The sequence below is a fragment of the Chlorocebus sabaeus genome, chromosome 25, assembly GCF_047675955.1.
Source record: "Chlorocebus sabaeus isolate Y175 chromosome 25, mChlSab1.0.hap1, whole genome shotgun sequence".
Lineage (NCBI taxonomy): Eukaryota > Metazoa > Chordata > Mammalia > Primates > Cercopithecidae > Chlorocebus > Chlorocebus sabaeus.
The window spans coordinates 75879790-75899290 of NC_132928.1; the positions used below are offsets into that span (position 1 = coordinate 75879790).

General features: G+C 39.3%; 1 pseudogene; it reads right to left on the minus strand.

Moving 5' to 3' along the window:
- Positions 1-16343: 16343 nt before the first annotated feature.
- On the minus strand, positions 16344-18645 carry LOC119619678 (NADH-ubiquinone oxidoreductase chain 5-like; annotated as a pseudogene).
- Between the last annotated feature and the right edge of the window lie 856 nt (positions 18646-19501).

Genomic DNA, 19501 nt, shown 5'->3' on the forward strand with positions numbered 1-19501 from the left:
CAAGGCCAATGAGGGCTGCAAAACACTTCCTGATGGTTGTCTACTTAAACTAGAAGTAGGTGGCAAAAAGCGATTTATCCTAAATGTTTTAATCCAGATTTTATATAGGGAGATGTGGCTAGAGCAGAATGGCATCAGTAACAGACTGAAGAATTTGAACCACTGAACAAGAGACTTAACAAGAACTTAAGTAGGTGTGACTCGGAGATGTTGGTCTCATTAATGGGAAAAGCAGCAGATTGTATAAAGATGCCATTTGGTCTAGACATGTTGGATTTCAGATGATGGCAACGTATTCAGATGGAAATGTTTAGTATAATTATAGAACCAGACAACGTAAGCATTGCAGGGGACCAGGCCACCAGTGGTCATCTTCTCCATGCTTGTACACCTACATATTGCAAGAGACTCATTAATCAGCTCATCCTTTCATTTGGCTGGTTGATCCACAGGGCAGGCTTTTTGTGGCTGTATTTCTGTTTCTCTGGACCTGGTTTCCCTGAACACAGCTAATGGGTCCAGGGTGGACACCTGACCTAGACTGGTCCCCTGAGATTCCTTCTCCGAAATTTGGAATTTAGACTGAGAGCCATCATGTCAGTTTCTTTAAAGATATAGAGTGGCCATATCCTACCCTGGGAACTGGAAGCAAATGACAGAGAGACATTGGTTAGAAAAAAAAAACCTCTGGAAAGTTTTGCTATTTCTGATTCTTGCACCTTCCTGAGGCTCAGCAGAATCCATCCTTTGTGGTTCCATGGAATATCCCTCGTTTCTCATAATAAAACCATTATTGCTTAAGGTGTCTCAAATTGGTTTCACTTAATTTGCCACCAAATGATCTTTACAAAGAACACATAGAATATGAACATTCTTTAGTATTACAATGGTCTGAGTACCTGGCAGGGGTCACAAAGAACCCTAGCTGAAACACATCAGACGGAACATGATGGCATTTTTTCCAAGTCACAAGGACAGGTCACAGGTGTGCCCAGGACTCACTGGTCCTCTTTGCATACTGTGTCTAGCTGACTACCAAAGCCTTGGAAAGGTGCCAACATATCAGTGAAAGTGTATCTCAGTACTTCCCATCTACTTTGACATGATACACTACTGACTATGGGCAGGTTTTGATGTAATAACCTGATACTTTGGTTGTGAGAAATTACCAAATTGGAAAAGGGAGAGCCCATACCAAGAGCAGGGTAATCAGGCAACAATTGAACCACGGGGGATTTCTTAAGGAAAATGCAGTGCTCTTCATTGATTTGGCAGCAAATAAATTCCAAGTGTTTCCTGTTTCTCCTGTGGGTGGCCATGTGTATTAGTCTGTTGTCATGCTGCTTATAAAGAACTAAACATGACTGGGTAATTTATAAAGAAAAGAGGTTTAATTGACTCACAGTTCTGCTGGGCTGGGGAGGCCTCAGGAAACTTATGATTGTGGTAGAAGGAGAAGCAAACATGTCCTTCTTCACATAGTGGCAGAAAGGAGAAGAATGAGTGCCGAGACCAGCTCTGTTGTAGAGACCCTAACCCAGCAGCACTAGAGAAATTAAGACAAAGATACATAAATAGAGTGCAGAATGGGAATCAGGGCTGACAGCCTTCAGAGCTGAGAGCCACGAACAGAGTTTGACTCACATATTTTTTGACAGCAAGCCAGTGATAAGCATTATTTCTATAGATTATAGATTAGCTAAAAGCATTCCTTACAGGAAACAAAGAGACAGGCTCTGGCTTGTTATCTGCAGCAGGAACATATTCTTGAAGCACAGATCGCTTATGCTATGGTTTGTGGTTTAGGAATGCCTTGAGCAGTTTTCACCCTGGGTTAGCCTGGTGTTCCTTGCCCTCATTCCGGTAAACCAACAACCTCCAGGGTGGGCATCGTAGCCATCATGAGCATGTCACGGTGCTTCTGAGATTTTGTGTATGGCCAGTTTCTCATGGCCTGTTTATGGCCAGATTTGGGGGGCCTGTTCCCAACAAATGAGAGCTGAGCCAAGAGGGAGACCACTTATAAAACCATCAGATTTTGTGAGAACTCACTCACCATCATAAGAATAGCAGCATGGGGGCAATTGCTTCCATGATTCAACCACCTCATGCTGGGTCCCTCCCATGACCTATGGGGATTATGGGAATTACAATTCAAGATGAGATTTGGGTGAAGACACAGCCAACCCATATCACTATGTATGTACAACTGTGTTCTCTTAGGCATTAAAGATACTGCCTCTGGACATGGAAGGCTTTACTTTTACAGATCCAGGAATGAAGCATCAACATAGAAACAGGGAAGCAAAGCAGCTTAGTTTTTAGAATGACTTCAACTTTGTTCTCTGCTTTCTGTAAATCAATCAATGAAAGAATGTCTAAAATCTTTGAGACAGACAGGATTAAAAATGTTTTATGATTCATACTGTGCTTAAAATGTTAGCTGACTACCAAAAACTGCAGTACGTATCAGGCTTTGAAGCACCCCTCTCTCCTTGCCCCATCCTTACTTCCTCATTTTCCTAGGGGTAAAAGACAGGGAAGGAGTAATATTCATACATTATGTTGGATATGTTCTGTAACCAGAAGCCAGGTATTGAAATGTACAGGGTTGGTACAAAAGTAATCAAGGTTTTTGCCAAAGGAATGGCAAAAACTGCAATTGCTTTTGCACCAACCTAATATCAAGATGAGAGCGAGAATTAAGATGTTTCCTTGGTCATTCATTGTAAAAAATTGATGATTATTCTGCTAGAAGTGCACGTTTAATATTCTTTCATGTATTATAAATTGCTTGTCATGAAGTGTAAAGAACTACAAGAAGTGTAAACATGTCAGTATTTCACAGAGATGAATATTAATGCTGGACACAACCCTTGTTTACCTATTTAGACAAAAATGTGAGATTTCTTGACTTGCTATTACCTTAGCAAATCTCACAGGTGATTAATGGTTATTTCCCTTTGCCTTTTAAAAACACTGTTTGGCCTGATTTTGCTGCTGGATGGGGCCATCCACGGGTCACAATAGTAAGAGAGCTTTATTTTGGGATGATTTAGACTTCTTTGCATACTACTTTCTTTTTGCATGGCAGCACATTATTCTGCTTTAGAAAGATTTTGCAAATTCCCCATGTTTCAGAAAGAGTCAAAGCAAATGCCCAGTTTTTCCCCTCAGGGTGTTTAGTTGGGACCCAGAGAATGACAGGGGACAGAAAAGCTGCCTTACAGACCATGGACCTATAGGACAGAGCAGCCTTTAGATACCAAAATGCTCATCAAACAACTGGTGCAAGTCTACGTTATAAAGTGGGCTGGCAGATTTATTTCCGAATGTGTTTTTCTTCTCTTTTTGTTTTTGGTTCATTTGAGGCAAAGAATGTTCCATTGGGTACCTGATTAAACATAAAATTGCTGTTTTCTTAGATTGCCTATTATCAGAGGTAGGTATTAAGCTAGCTGTTAATTGTTTGAAATTATTAAAGTTGTGAAAGTACTATAGATTTGTGAATATTCAGTTCTTAAGATTAGAATACATAAAGGAGCTCATTCCTGTGCAGAGGATAAGAACTGGCTAAGAGGAAGTGTTGGTTATTCAGGGACAGTTTTTTTTAAAGTAACTATATATATATGTGTGTATATATAGGTATACGTATATATGTATACAGTTAACTACATATATTTTTAGATATTTAAAAATAACATTTTAAGTTAAAAATGTTACGTATTATAGTTAAATTCTATACCTCAAATCACATGGGATATATTAATTTTGCTTCAACTTAGTTCCTCTTTACTTATTTGGGCAGTTTAGATCATAGTATATGTAACATATGAGTCTTTGCCAAATAGTATAAAACAAATTTATGTAAATTTTTCCAAAGTACAAAAGTTTTTCACAGAGTGAGATGATCAGTGAAGGAAGGATGTCTAAAAAAGTTTGGGAAATGCTATGTTTTGTGTTCTCTCTTTGGGATTTACAAAGTGAATTCTCAGAGAAGTCTTTTAATAAAAAAGGTGTTTAGCAGAGATTTGCCAAGCAAAAACCTTCTCTGGAGTACTGTCTATGAATATCTCCCAGAACCTTTGGAAAATGCTGCTGATGGAGAGCGTGGTAATTTGATCAACTCTTGTGCTGAGGCCTCTTGTAGAAGTCAAATAGCACACAGTGAAACTGTCTTGATGATGAGCCCACTCAGACATTGGTACTCTCTTGTCCCATTAGCTAGGTTTCTGCCTTAAGTTGTTCTCTGTTTGTTGCTTGTTTTTGAGTTCCTTTTAAAAGTCCTAAACTAGGTCACTACTGGCTGCTCCATAACAAAATCCCCAGCTGACATCCTAGACCTCTTAGGAATATGACTCTTTCCTCTGAGCCCGTGTGCTCTTGGGACCAGCTCCCGAAGGCGTGACTCTGGGCATAGTGATGGGCCGCCTGCCCGCTTGCATGTCTGTATGTTACTTGCCAGTTAAACCACCATGAAAAGTCTGAGCTTCTTGTGTTTGTATAAAACCATAGATATTGGATGTCATTCATTTAACACATACTTATTGAGTGTCTACTCTGTGCCAGACAGTCTTCTGGACTCTGAGTACAGCAGGGAACATATCAGATAACTTCTCTGCTATAATGATATGATGATTGGGGAGCCAGGTAACAAAGGCATCGGTAAACAGTGATGTATGCTGTGAATTGGATACAAGGATTGAAAATTCTAGAGTCACAGAACATACAGCAATTTAAGATGTTGTGGGTTAATAAAACTCACCCTGCAGGAGGACCTGAGCTTCAGTCCAACTGTCTAGATCTGTTTCTCTGGTAATTTGATAAGTGTAAACATGCAACTATATTATTAAGCAAGCTTGCTTATAATAAAAATGATGCCAGATTAGTAAATTGCATTTGAACCAGGAGGCACTGAAAATAAACTCTAAGTTTATTTATTTATATGGAGGTGCTATGCTTTGGGCTTCTCTGAGTCCATGAGTCTTGTAATCAGCAAGCTGGTTGTGGAAAGTCTATAAAAAATGCCTATAGATTTACTGCAAGAGTTATTAGTTCTTGCAGGGCAGGAGGCATTTAAGCCAGGACAGTTCCTGCAGTGTGTGACATGGATCTCTTCCTGCCCCGCCGTGGACGATAGTGCGTGAGTTGCTGCAAGGATGCCCGCTGCTGTAGAGGGACATTTGAGACTATGGTTTTAGCAGGCTCAATTTTTTTCCTGTCCTTTTTAGTGAATTGGAGTCCTGCATGGTGCACAGTTGTCTTATGAGATGACATGTTAAGTGTAACCTAAGAAGGTCTCCTGGTGGGTGCACAAAAGAGGTGATTGTAATGAGCAGAATAGAAATGAGGGAGGGAGACAGGTGAAGATGGTCTCAGGCAGGGGGAAGAGCAGGCACAGAGGCCCTGGGGTAGGAGCAAGTCTGACATGACAAAAGAGAAGCAAGAAGGTGAGTGACACAAAAGATTCGAGAGAACTTTTGCATCTGTGAATTCATGCCTGTGCCTAAAATTTTGGAGAGTAGGTGTGATCATGGGAATAACACAGCCAAATGCAGTGTTCTCAAAGTGCTATTGGGATCACTTCATTCCTTTTGTAAAATATTCTTTAATGATGAAAAAGCTGTATTCTGATGCTGTTTTGAAGAAACGAAACTGTGACTTATGTTCACAATATACAGAGCTGCTTTCATGTACCTTTGTGGCCAATATCAGATTCCCTGAAGATACACATTTTCCCAATCTGGGAAACTTGGGGAGAGACAGCTACCTCTATTATCACCTCCCTCCTCCTGCAACCCCAACCCTTCATATGCTTTATGTAATTGACAATCTCAGAGTTAGATGAATATTATTGTCTTTAGTCTTCAGAAGCAAAAGTTAAATGACAGAATCGAGGGTATACACTAAGGTGGTGGAACTGAGATGTGAACTCAAATCTTTTGACATTTGTTTTTCTCCTGCCCCCTGGCGGTGGCGATCTTTGATCAATGAGACATGTATCTGGTTCGCTCCTTTTCCTTTCTAGGTAGGGGAACCTTCCTGTGGAGTCTCTCTGCATTCCCCTCATTCCTAAAGAGTCAGTTCCTGTTCAGAATCTCATATTTGGACCTTTAATAGCCTTCTGACTTGCTCTGGCTGTTTCCAGACGTGGTCTCAGTCATTTTATTTCTGTGATAATTTCCCAGGCTGTGATCATTGGTAAGCTATTATCAGAATGGACCATCTATTTTGGATGCTCTATCAATTAGCTGTAGATGTGATTGCTTGACCTGGTTGAATGCCCTGCAAAAGAAGGTGTACTCCAAGTCCAAGGAGGAATAGCCTTGATTGTTTCCTCACTTCCCTAGTCTAAATTCAATCTCTTGCTATGTATTTCTGAAAGGATCCCTAAGAAATTAAGACTGCTGGAGTTTGATTGGGTTTGGCTGGAAGAGCTAAAATCGGGCTGCGAGAGTTCAGAGGTTGCTTGGCAGCAACAAGGGCAGCAGAGGGTTGTTGCAAAAGGAAACTATGGTGGATTGAGAGAAGAAGGAATGGCTGCTCTATTGCCATCTCAAAGCTGCAGCCAAGAGCCAGCAACTAAGGAAGAGGCAGGGTCAGCCAGCCTTGAAAATGGAATAGGTAGCCAGACAGAAGCAAGGATGACAGAAGACTCAAAGATCGCAAATGGAAGCCTTTAAGATGGCACTGTCCAATAAAAATAGAATGCAAGTCACAAATAGATGCCATGCATGTCCTTAAATTTTCTAGTAGCCACATTACAAGAAAGTAAAAAGAAACAGGTGAAATTAATTTTATCAATATATTTTATTCAACTCAACTCAACTCAACATCCAAAATACAATTTCAACATGTATCAACATAGAAAATTATTAATGAGCTAGTCTACGTCTTTTTCATACAACAGCTTCAAAACTCACAGTGTAGAATGGGTGCATTGGCTCACACTTGTAATCCCAGCACTTTGGGAGGCCAAGGCGGGTGGATCACCTGAGGTCGGGAGTTTGAGACCAGCCTGACCAACATGGAGAAACCCCATCTTTACTAAAAATACAAAATAAGCTGGGCATGGTGGCGCCTGCCTGTAATCCCAGCTACTCAGGAGGCTGAGGCAGGAGAATCGCTTGAACCTGGGAGGTGGAGGTTGCCGTGAGCCGAGATCGCACCATTGTACTCCAGCCTAGGCAACAAGAGTGAAACTCCACCTAAAAAAAATAAAAGTCCACAGTGCATTTTATACTTACAGCATCTATGATGTGGAGCTGGCCGCATTTCAGGTGCTTAATAGCCACATGTGGTTAGCACTACCATATTGGACAGGGGCCCAGAAATGGTAGGCGGAAAGTAATCAGAGAGGGAGGCTGGAGGCTGGAGGCACAGACAGTCCTGACTGGCAGTTGTACCTTTCTGACAAAGTGACAGCTTGAAGCTTCATTTTCTAACTTGGACTTTGCCTTTTATAATTTATTATAATATAACTCTTTAAAGTGTGTGGGTAGAAAATATAGAATATCTGAGCTGGAAGTTCTCTTGGAGACTTTAGACTGAGTAACAGGAATTGGAATTTGTTTTATACTCCTGAACCTACTGTGATTAATTGGTTGAAGGTGCCCAAACCACTGGATTGAGAAGGATTCTGAGGTTATATCTTGCCTCAGTAGGAAAGAGCACAATGATTGTCTTCCAGGGATCACACACATTTGCCATCATCCCTGGTATAGTACAAAGGTCTCTAGGTTCTGGAGACCTACTGGACTCTTTGTTAATTATTACCGAGCTCAGTTTCTTCATTTGCAAAATAGGAATAATTGTCAGTGCTTTTCAGGGTTGCTGTGGACATCAAATGATAGAATAGATGTTAAGGGTCTAACATATGGTTACAAATGCTAATTCCTTCTCGTTTTCCATTTACTATTTGATCATATTATTTATCAGGGGAAATGTCATATCAGGGCACCAATCATTAGAGGGACTAGTCAGTTGCTGAAACCCCCAATTATAATTGGTATCACCATAAAGAAGATTATGACAAATGTGTGGGTGGTAACAATAACATTATAGATCTGATCATCTCCTAATAGAGTTCCTGGTGGGCCTAATTTGGCTCGAATTAGGAGGCTTAAGGCAGTGCCCACTACCCCCACTCATGCGCCAAATAGCAGATACAGTATTCCGATATCTTTGTGATTAGTTGAAAACAATCAATGATTGATGAACATAAGTGGAAAAAAGGTAAATGACTCAGTAAGGATTAGACTGTAAATCTAAAGACAGAGGTCAAGACCTCTTTTTACCAGCCCTGAGGTGATTTTTCATGTTGAATTGCAAATTCAAAGGAGCAGCCTCAATCCTGTGGGGCTTCTCCTGCCTTTCTCCCTCCGTGGCTGGAGAAGTAGATTGAAGCCAGTTGGTTAGGATATTTAGCTGTTAACTAAGTTTCCATGGGTTTGAATCCCACCAATCTAGCAAGGGCTTAGCTTAATTAAAGTGGTTGATTTGCGTTCAATTGATGCAGAATAGAGTCTTGTGTCTTGCAGTCCTTAGGTTTAATTACAGAAATTAAGTAAAATTTACTTAGTAAGGGCTTCGAAGGTCCTTGGTCTTTTTTAACCTAAATTTCTAAATAACTAATATTAATGGAGAGATTGGTAAGAAGAAAATAGAAGAAATGATAAGCGGAGGAAGGAGTAGTACGGGTTTTGTATTTTCAAATTGTCATTTTATTTTCGTATTTTTAGATGTGGGGAATATTGTCACTGAGATGGAATAAGTTAGGATGGTATAAAAGAGTACAAGTTGAGTAGCATTATAATAGCTATAATAGTCGGGGTAATAAGACTTTTTTTATTTTGTAAATTCTTGAATGGTAATTCATTTAGACAGGAATCCTGTTAATGGAGGTAAGCCACCTAGGGATAATAGAATTAATAGAATTATAGGTGTTAATCATGTTAATTTATTTCAAGCGCAAGATAGTGATAGGGTTGTAGTGCATATACTCAGGTTAAGTACTAGAAATGCGGTAATTGTTAAAATAAGGTAAATAATCAGACGTAGAACGGTAATGTCGGGGTTATAAGTTAGTATTGCTATTGTTCAGCCTAGGCGAGTAATTGAGGAGTAGGTTAGGATTTTATGGAGCTGTGTTTGATTAAGTCCTCCACAACTGCCCACTATAATGGATATAATTGTGATAGGTAGGAGAATATCCATATTTATTAATGGGAAAATTTGAAACATAATCAAGATGGGAGCTAGTTTTTGTCATGCGAGAAGTATGCCAGATATTAGAGAGGTTCCTTGGGTTACCTCTGGGACTCAGAAGTGAAAGGGGGCTATTCCTAGTTTTATTACTAGAGCCATTATTATTATTAAGGATGAAAATTGATTAATAGTATTTATTATTGTTCATTGTCCAGAGGACAGGTTATTAGTAGGGATACCTATTATGAGAATTATAGATGCGGTTGCTTGTGTAAGAAAATATTTGGTGGCTGCTTCTGTAGAGCAGGGATTAATTTTTTAAAACAAGATTGGAGTAAGAACTAGTATATTTATTTTTAGGCCTGTTCAGATAAGAAATCAGTGTGAGCCTAGCATTGTGATAAGAGTTCCTATGAAAATAGTGAGGAAAATAATAAGTTGGGCTCATGGGTTAATTAGTACAAGAAGGATATAACCAACATTTTCGGGTATGGGCCTGATAGCTTATTTAGCTGACCTTGCTTTAGGACTTGGTGTAATAGGTAGCATGAAGAGATTTGGATTCTCAGGGGTAGGTTCAATTCCTATAGTTCTGGAAGTAAGAGGATTTTAACCTCTGTTGTTTACCAAAGTAATTCTTTTGTCAGACATATTTCGTATATTTGGGGTGGAATTCTGGAAATTAGAATACGTATTGAAGTATATCATATGCAGAAGGCTAGTGTAAGTGGTATGAAATTTTTTCATAGAAGTTATATGAGTTGGTCGTAATGGAATCAGGGGTATGCTATTCAAATTCATAAAAAGAGGGCAGTTAAAATGAGAGGTTTGGTAATGAAATTTATGGTATAGAGTTCTGGTGAATATAGAGTGTGCAGTCATCCTAGGAAAATAGTAGTTACGGCATTTATCATGATAATATTCATGCATTCTGCTATTTTAAAGAAAAGGGCAAATGAACCTGCGGCATATTCGATGTTGAAACCTGAGACTAATTCTGACTCTCCTGTTAGGTCAAAAGGGGCTTGGTTAGTTTCTGCTAGGGTGGAAATAAATCATATCATGGCTAGGGGCCGTGATGGTAGGAGCAGTCATAGGAATTCTTGCATTGTGATGAGTGCATATAAGTTGAATGAGCCGCTTATTAGTAGGACTGATAGCAGGATGATGGCTAGGGTGACTTCATGTGAGATTGTCTGGGCCACGGCTAATAATGTGCTGATTAGGGCATAGTTTGAATTGGATGGTCATCTTGATCATAGTATGGAGTAGACGGCTAGGCTTGATGTGGCCAGTATAAATAGGAGGCCTACATTAAAATTAATTAGGGGAACTGGTATAGGGAGGGGGGTCCACAAGAGGAGAGCCAGGGTAGGGGCAATAATATAAAGGATAATAGCAGATATTGAAGATCGTCGGGGTTCTTTGGTGAAAAGTTGTATTGCATCAGCAAATGGTTGGAGCAGTTCATAGGGGCCTACAGTGTTAGGTCTTTTGTGTAATTGTATATAGCCTAAGATTTTTCATTCAATGAGTGTAAGGAATGCTATAGCAATTAGGGTGGGAATAATAAGTAGGAGAAGGTTAATTATAGACATATTGTTAAGAAAAGGAGTTGAACCTCTGATTGTAAAGTTTTAAGTTTTATGCAATTGCCGGGCTCTGCCATCTTAACAAACCCTGTTCTTGGGTAAGGTGTGCGATGATTTGTTAGAATGAGATAATATCATCTATGGGGCGAGGGCAGTTTATGAAGTGGGCCCTATTTCTCTAGTCCTTCTGTACTAGGAGAAATGTTAAATAGACAGAAACCGACCTGGATTATTCCGATCTGAACTCAGATCACGTAGGACTTTAATTGTTGAACAAATGAACCCTTAATAGAGGCTACACCATTAGAATGGCCTGATCCAACATTGAGGTTATGAACCCTATTGTCTGTATGGACGCTAGAATAGGGTTGTGTTGTTATCCCTAGGGTAACTACTTCTGTTGATCAAATTATTGAAACAATGTGTGTCAGCTCACTTAGACTAGTGCGGTCTTAGTCTAGGCTGTTTGGAGGTTGAATTATACTCCGAGGTCACCCCAACCAAAATTTTAATGCAGAGACGGTATGCTAAGGCCTGTAGGCTTTTGAATTTTTATTTGCATTAATGAGTTAAAGCTCCATAGGGTGTTCTCATCTTATTTGTTTATACCTGCCTCTTCAGGGATAGGTCAATTTCACTGATTACAAGTAAATGACAGCTGAACCCTCCTGTGGCCATTCGTAAAAGTCCCTATTTAGGGAACAAATGATTATGCTACCTTTGCACAGTCAGGATACCGTGGCCATTGAACATATGTCTGTGGGCAGGCAGTACCTCTAATACTGGAAATGCTAGAGGTGATACTTTTGGTAAACAGGCCAAGTAAGATTTGCTGAGTTCCTTTTACTTTTTGTAATCTTTCCTTAGAGCTTGCCTGTGTTGGATTAACAGAATAAATAATAGGGTGCTTGTTGTATCGCTTATTAATATTAGGCTGTTAATTGTCAGTGGGTTATTCCAGTCTGATGTAAGTTTATGCAATGGAGAATATTTTCACATTTCTTATATGAACATTATTGCTTCTATTACATAACAGATTAGTCCAAGGTGGTGTTAGGAGTTCGGTAAAGTGATTGGAATTTAAGATAATTAGATGTTGAACTTGAACACTTTCTTAATTGGTGGCTGTTTTTGGGTCAACTATGGGGGCAATATTTTTTACTCCCTATAGAAAAGTTATTCCCTAGGGTCTAAAGAGCTGTCCCTCTTTAGACTAACAGACTTACAGGAAGATTAAGTAATTCTGTGGGTAAGTTTAAAGTTGAACTAAGATTCCATCTTGGATAGTCAGCTGTCACCAGGCCCAGTAGGCTTGTCACCGCTCCTCATGAATCTTCCCACTATTTTGCCACATAGGTGGGTGGGTGTGCTCTTTCAGCTGTTTTTGAGTAGCTCGTCTGGTTCCCGGGGAATTGGCTATGGTTCTCTGTGTCAAGTTATTTCTAGCTAGTACATTATGCAGAAGGTAAAAGAGTTTATCTTTGCTTTTTAGTGGTTAATTTAGTTCTTTCATCTTTCCCTTATGGTACTGTATCTATTGCACCAAGGCATACATTTCTATCGCCTACACTTTTGTCTAAGGTAAGTGGTTTGTTTTAGCGAGGTTTGGGGCTAGAATTGGCTCCATGTGATCAGGTCGTGATGAAATCTTCCAGGTTTAAGCCGGATGCTTTAGGTTAAGCTGCACTTTGGTTTGTCCAAGCGCACTTTCCAGTATGCTTACCATGTTACTTTGACTTATTTCCTCTGAATGTGCGTGGAGAGTTTTAGCTATAATAATTTTTAGAACAACATTAGAAGACGGTGATGTGCGGTGTGTGCGTGCTTCGTGGCCTTATTCAACCAAGCACTCTGCTCTTGGTTTACTGCTAAAATCTCCTTGAGCCCTTAGATTTCATAAGGGTTGTCGTAAGATTTTCTAGGTATAGAAAATGTAGCCCATTTCTTGCCACCTCATGGGCTACACCTTGACCTAATGTTTTTATGCATGTACTTGTGCTTACTTTATTACCTTTTTAGGGTTTACTGAAGATTGCGGTATATAGGCTGGGGGCAAAATGGTGGTGAGGTATATAGGGGTTTATCGATTATAGAACGGGCTCCTCTAGAGGGATATAAAGCACCGCCATTGAGTTTTAAGCTGTTGCCTGTAGTATTCTGGCGAATGGTTTCGTTAGTTTAATTATTAGAGCTTAGGGCTAAGCATAGTGGGGTATCTAATCCCAGTTTGGGTCTTAGCTATTGTGTCTTGAGGATATTAAAGGCACTTTCGTAGTATATTTTATTTCAGCTGGAATTTTTCACGACTTAGATGGAGTTTAGCTTTATTGAAGGCAAACCTTAAACACTCTTTACACTGAGTTCTATTAGCTTGGGCTAATCATATGGCCGCGGTGGCTGGCACAAAATTGACCAACCCTAAATATCAGTGTAACTTAAACTTTCGTTTATTGCCAACGATTTATCACTGCTGTTTCCCGTGGGGGTGTGGTTGAGTAAAGCGTTTTGAGCTGCATTTGTATGTGCTTGAAACTTGTTCCTTTTGATCCGGATGATTTAGAGGGTATTTTCACTGGCGTGGGGATGTTTGCATGTGTAATCTTACTGAGAGTTAATAGAAAGGCCAGGAACAAACCTATTTGTTTATGGGGTTATGCAACCAATCCAGACATTTTCAGCGTCTTGCTTTAAAATAATTAAGTTACATTAACTGTGTGTGTATATATATACACACACACACACACACACACACACACACACATATTTCAATGTAGGCTTAAAATATGAGAAAGAAACAGGTAAATGTAAATGATTGTTTATAGTTCTGGGAATTCAGGGCTTTAAAATCGAACTGGCAAAGGTTTGATTAAAAGAGTTATTCCTAATTATCATTGATTTAGGACATAACATATTGGGTAGCGCTTTCAGAGGGGTATGTTCGAGTCATTATATTAGTATTACGGTGGAAGTTTAGTTACTATATTTACTATATAAAATGAGAGTTTAGTAGAAGGGTTTAAGATTTTTAGGAAAATTTACATAAATCGAGGGATAGCTGTTGGGGTATTTATAGTTAAAATATAATTTTTGAGCTCTGACGGGTTGCATTTTAGTCTCTTTTTTGGGGGGTTTGGCAAGAGTGTATTTGTCTAGGTAAATAGCAAAGTTAGAGATTGGGGTGGGGGAGGCTTGCGGATTTATTTGGAAGAAGTTCCTGAAAGTGGGCGTACGTGCGGGGGCGTACGTGCGGGGGCGTACGTGCGGGGGCGTACGTGCGGGGGCGTACGTGCGGGGGCGTACGTGCGGGGGCAGAGCTTATTGATTGTTATGTCCTTCAAGCGTGAATTAATTAACACCTTATGGTTGTTGTGTGGGTTCGGAATATTCAATATAAGCTCAGCTTCTACAATTGATTTGGTAGGAATCAAATCGTCTACAGAGGATTCAGAGGGGACCAGGCCTTCCGCAATGGTGAGTGATAACATCCCCCAAAGTTAAAAATACCAAATGCCTGGCAGTGCTCCTGTACTGATTTATAGGGTGGTAATTACTAGTCCATGGAGATGGCTTATTTAAGGGGAATGTGTGGGCGATTTTAGTTTTATGGCCCTGAGGTAAGAACCAGATGCCTATATGGTATAGTTTCAGTATAGTCACCCCCAAATTTTATGGGCTCAGAGCGAGGCGGGTAGCACTCCTGAGCAGGATACTGATTTCACGGAGGTTGGTAGATTAAGAGACCAAAATTTGGTAGTGGATATCCATGTTGACGAGGGATTTCTTGAATGAAATGCACTATGTCTAGTGAACGAACGTATGCACTATGTAGTGTTAAGGATTTTTAGTATGGGTCAGTATTTGTGTGGCGTAAGTTTGTATTGTACGGTCAATGGTTATAATGTGGAATAGTTAATGAAGTAATTACTACGAGCTTGTATGCACGTGGACTAGGTTTGTAATGTAGGTTAATGTATGAATGTACTATGTACAAGTAAGTAATTATAGTAATTATAGTAGTGTATATTATTCATGGGGACTAGCAGTAATGCACGAAGTACATAAGAGCACTCATGTATTAGTGCTAGTTGATTAATACAGAGTAGTTAAAGTATGTGCTGAGTAAAGTTCAGGGAGTGGTTTAATTAGACTTTCAGCTTTGGGTGTTGACGGTGAAGTGGGAATGCTTTTTCCCTGAGTTGTCCTGGGGAGGGGAGTTCTCCATTTCTGGTTTACAACACCAGAGTATTGTATTATACTACGAGGGCATTTTCATTTAAGTGGTGAGTGGTATAACTGAGAATGGGAGAGAAGTATATAATAGATGCTGCCTGCCCAATAGTAATAAAAGGGTATTCGACTGGCTCTCCTGCGATTCGTGTGAGTGTGAGTAGCCACCAGGATTCAGAATAGGCACTGACTGAATGGCTGGAATATTATGCTTTGTTGTTTAGATATGTGAAGCATGAGAATAACTGCTAGAATGAGAATGGAAAATATGAGTTCTAATACGCCTCCTAATTTGTTGGGGTTGGATTGTAAGATTGCATATGCAAACAAAAAATACCATTCTGGCTTAATGTGGTGTGGGGTAATGAGGGGGTTGGCTAAAGTGTAATTATCTGGGTCACTCAGGAGATCAGGTGAAAATAGTATTGGAGTTGTTAGGAGGAGGAGGAGACAAATTAAACCTAGAATGTCTTTGGTTGTGTAGTAGGGGATGAAGAGTGATTTTGTCGGGGTCTGATGAAATCCCTAAAGGGCCATTGGATCCTGTTTCATGTAAAAATAAAAGATGAATAGTGGCTAGAGCCGTAGTGATGAAGGGTAAGATGAAATGGAAGGGGAAAAATCGTGTGAAGGTGCCTTTTTCAATTGAGAATCCACCTCAGATTCATTGTACAAGGTCAGTTCCAATATTTGGGATGACAGATAATAGATTTATAATTACTATAGCACCTCAGAATGATATTTAGCCTCATGGGAGTATGTAGCCTATGAATGTTATTGCTATAGTGGTAAGAAGGAGTATAATGCCAGTATTTCAGGTTTCTAAAAATAGGAATGACCCGTAGTATAGGCCTCAGCCAATATATAAGAAAAAGCAGATGAAAAATATTGAGGCGCCGCTAACATGAAAATAGAGGACCATTCAGCCATAATTTACATCTTGGCTGATATGAGTAACTGAGGAGAAAGCGGCTAGGGTAACTGACGTAGAGTGTATGGCCAGGAAGAACCCTGTGATAATCTGGAGAATAAGGCAGGCAACAATAAGTGAGCCAAAATTTCATCTTGTAGAGATGTTAGATGGCGTAGGAAGATCAATAAATGAGTAGTTAATAATTTTTATTAGTGGGTGTGTTTTGTGGATATTGGTCTTTGGTGTTTTTATAGTTGAAAACAACAATGGTTTTTCATATCATTAGTCATGGTTATAATTCATGCAGGAATGATAGCATATGCTTTATTTTTATTGAGTATTCTCTTGGTTATAGGGTTTGTAGGTTTTTCTTCAAAACCTTCTCCTATTTATGGAGGCTTAGGTTTAATTGTTAGTGGTGCTGTGGGTTGTGGTTTTGTGTTGAATTTTTGTGGGACTTTCGTAAGATTAATAGTCTTTTTGATTTATTTGGGTGGTATAATGGTTGTTTTTGGTTATACTGCGGTCATAGCTGTTGAGGAATACCCTGAAACATGGGGATCAAGTATTGACATTTCAGGGGCTTTATGATTAGGATTATTAATGGAGTTGATGATGGTTTGGTAAATAGTTGAATACGATGGGGTTGTGATCGCAATTAATTGTAATAGCTCAGGGAGTCGATTAATTTTTGAGGGGGAGGGGAAAGGTTGTCGCATGAGGATCCTGTGGGTGTGGCTGCCTTGTATAGTTATGGGTGTTGATTAGTGGTAGTTGCTGGTTGATCATTATTTGTTAGCATTTATGTCACAATTGAAATTACTCGGGGTAATAGATTGAACAATTAACAATAGGGTTAGAGGGATGGAATTAAAAAGGAGAGAAAGTAGAGTTTAATTAGGCCTTTTTGAGTAGATACGGTAATGGAAGTTGAAACTTATGTTTGTGAAATGGACTTTGGCTTTTGTGAAATGGACTTTGGCTTTTGGGTATGGACTTTTCTAGTCAAAATAAGTCTAGTAGAAGTAAAGCCAGATTTTGGTTTGTGAATAGGCTTGACTGGGGGATCCAGCGGTGAATTGTGAGTGAATAAAATCCTAGTATATTAGAGAAGTTGCATGTCTGTAATGGGAAACTTAGTTTAAGATTATTAGTTATGAGATTAAGCTCTATTGCTAGGAAGAGGCCTAGGGTGGTCACACCTAGGGCTGTGAACTTTAGGTGAAGTGGTATGGTTATTTGGGGGGATGAAACAGGAATAATACTGTTGGTGATGAGGAATCCAGCGAAGATGCTATATTAGGTGCTTAGTTGGGTTAATTAGGAATAGATTATTTTTGTTAATAATAGTGAGAGTTATGAAGCGAGGCTGTCCTATTAGAGTGAAGAATACGGATACTATAGACAGCTGTTAAGGAGTTGGCAATAAGAGTAATAGAAAGGGCTCAGGTGTTGGTATATGAGGTATTTGCGGTTTCGATAATAAGGTCTTCAGGGTAAAAGCCTGTGAGGAAAGGCATACCAGTAAGTGCAAGGCTACCAATAATAAAGGAGAAAGAAGTAAAAGGTAGAGTCTTGAATAGTCCTCCTATTTTTCAGATGTCATGTTCTTCATTGAGGTTATGGATGATGGACCCTGAACATATAAATAATATAGCTTTAAAAAAGGTGTGGGTGCAGATGTTAAAGAATGCTAGGTGCAGCTGATTAATGCCAATTCTGACTATCATAAGGCCCAATTGGCTTGAGGTGGAGAATGCTACGATTTTTTAAATATCATTTTGTGTTAGAGCGCAGATTGCTGTAAATAAGGTAGTAGTAGCCCCTAGACATAACGTGAAGGTCTGGATTAATAGGTTATTTTCTATTAAAGGGTAGAAACAGATGAGTAGGAAAGCACCTGCTACAACTACAGCGCTGGAGTGGAGCAGGGCTGGGACTGGGGCTGGGCCTTCTACGGAGGATGGGAGTCAGAGATGGAGGCTGAATTGAGCTGACTTTCCTGCGGCTGCTAAGAGAAGGCTAATTATTGGAAGGGGGTCGGGGGTGGAATTTAGAATAAACGCTTGTTGAAGCTCTCGTGTATTGGGGGTTAAGAGAAATCACACTATAGCTAAAATAAAGCCAAAATCCCTGATGCGGTTGTACAGAACTGCTTGGAGGGCTGCTGTATTAGCATCTGCTGGGCCGTACCATCAGCCAGTTAGTAAGAAAGACATGATTCCTATGCCTTCTCATCCAACAAAACCTCTTTAGGTTGTTGGCGGTAACCAGAATTAATATTGTGATGAGGAAAATAAGTAAATATTTAAACAATGGATTAATGTTAGGGTCTGAGTTTATGTATCATATTGAGGATTCTACAATAGATCAGGTAACGAATAGTGCTGCTGGGATAAATATTGTGGAAAAGTGGTCTAGTTTGAAGATTAGTGAGAGTTTAATAATTTAAATAGTTATTCAATGTATTCAGTGTCAGTTTGAGATAATGACTTGGTCTATACATATAAATGTTGCGGGGATGAGGCTAATGATGCGAAAGGCAGATGCGAAAGATATTTTTACATAATTTGGGTATGAACCTTTTTTGCAGGGATTAATTAAGGTAATAATGATTGGTAGGTGTAAGGGGATTAGGGTTACTATAGTAGTGAAAATACACATATTTGTCACTTTTATTTGGAGTTGCACCAATGTTTTTGGCTCCTAAGGCCAACGGATGACTCGAATCCTTTAAAAGTTGAGAAAGTCATGTTGTTAGGCATGGGGGCATGAGTTAGCAGTTCTTACATACTTTCTTGGTTGATAAGAAGTTGTACGCTTCTATTATCAGATCCACAATCTAATGTTTGTGCTAAGTATCATACCATATTGTCTGGGAGAATATGATACGTGAAATGCTGTCCTTACCTGTAAGGATCCAGGTTAAAAAAATTATACATTAAATAGTGAGTGGCCTGATATAGTATACATTTTAGTGTCTTATTGCAGTTCACAGTATATATTATTTGTAAATACACCCTTCACAATATAAATCTTTTCTGTTAAAGAAAAGACATGAAAGTCAGGGAAGACTTTGTGAAGGATGTAGATCTTGAGTCAAACAGATATATAATGATATTCACAAGAAACAGACTGTTTTAAAGGACATGGACTTAGAGCTCTCAAATTAATTCCCAAAGTAAACCCTTAAGCCTGTAATTTCAAGCCCTTCCAATTGATAACCACATTTTTTATTTGTGGCTTATGTTAATGATTTAGTAGAATTAATACTACGTTTTTATATAGTTGGTTCTGGACATCATTATGTCTGGTTTATTAAAGTTGTCAACTTTTGAAAGTCAAAGCAGAAACTTTTTATTGTGTCCTAAAATTATGGATGCTTTGCTAGGCCTGAATAATGGTTCCAATGCAAGTTGTCTCTTCTGATAATCTCTTCTCATTGAGATTTCTTAGAAGGCAAAAGATTGTACTAGAGCTGCAGTTTAAGCCATTCACATTTCACCTGCTTCAATTCCTTCGCCTTTGATTCCAAATCATTTTATTTCCTGAAGCCAAAACG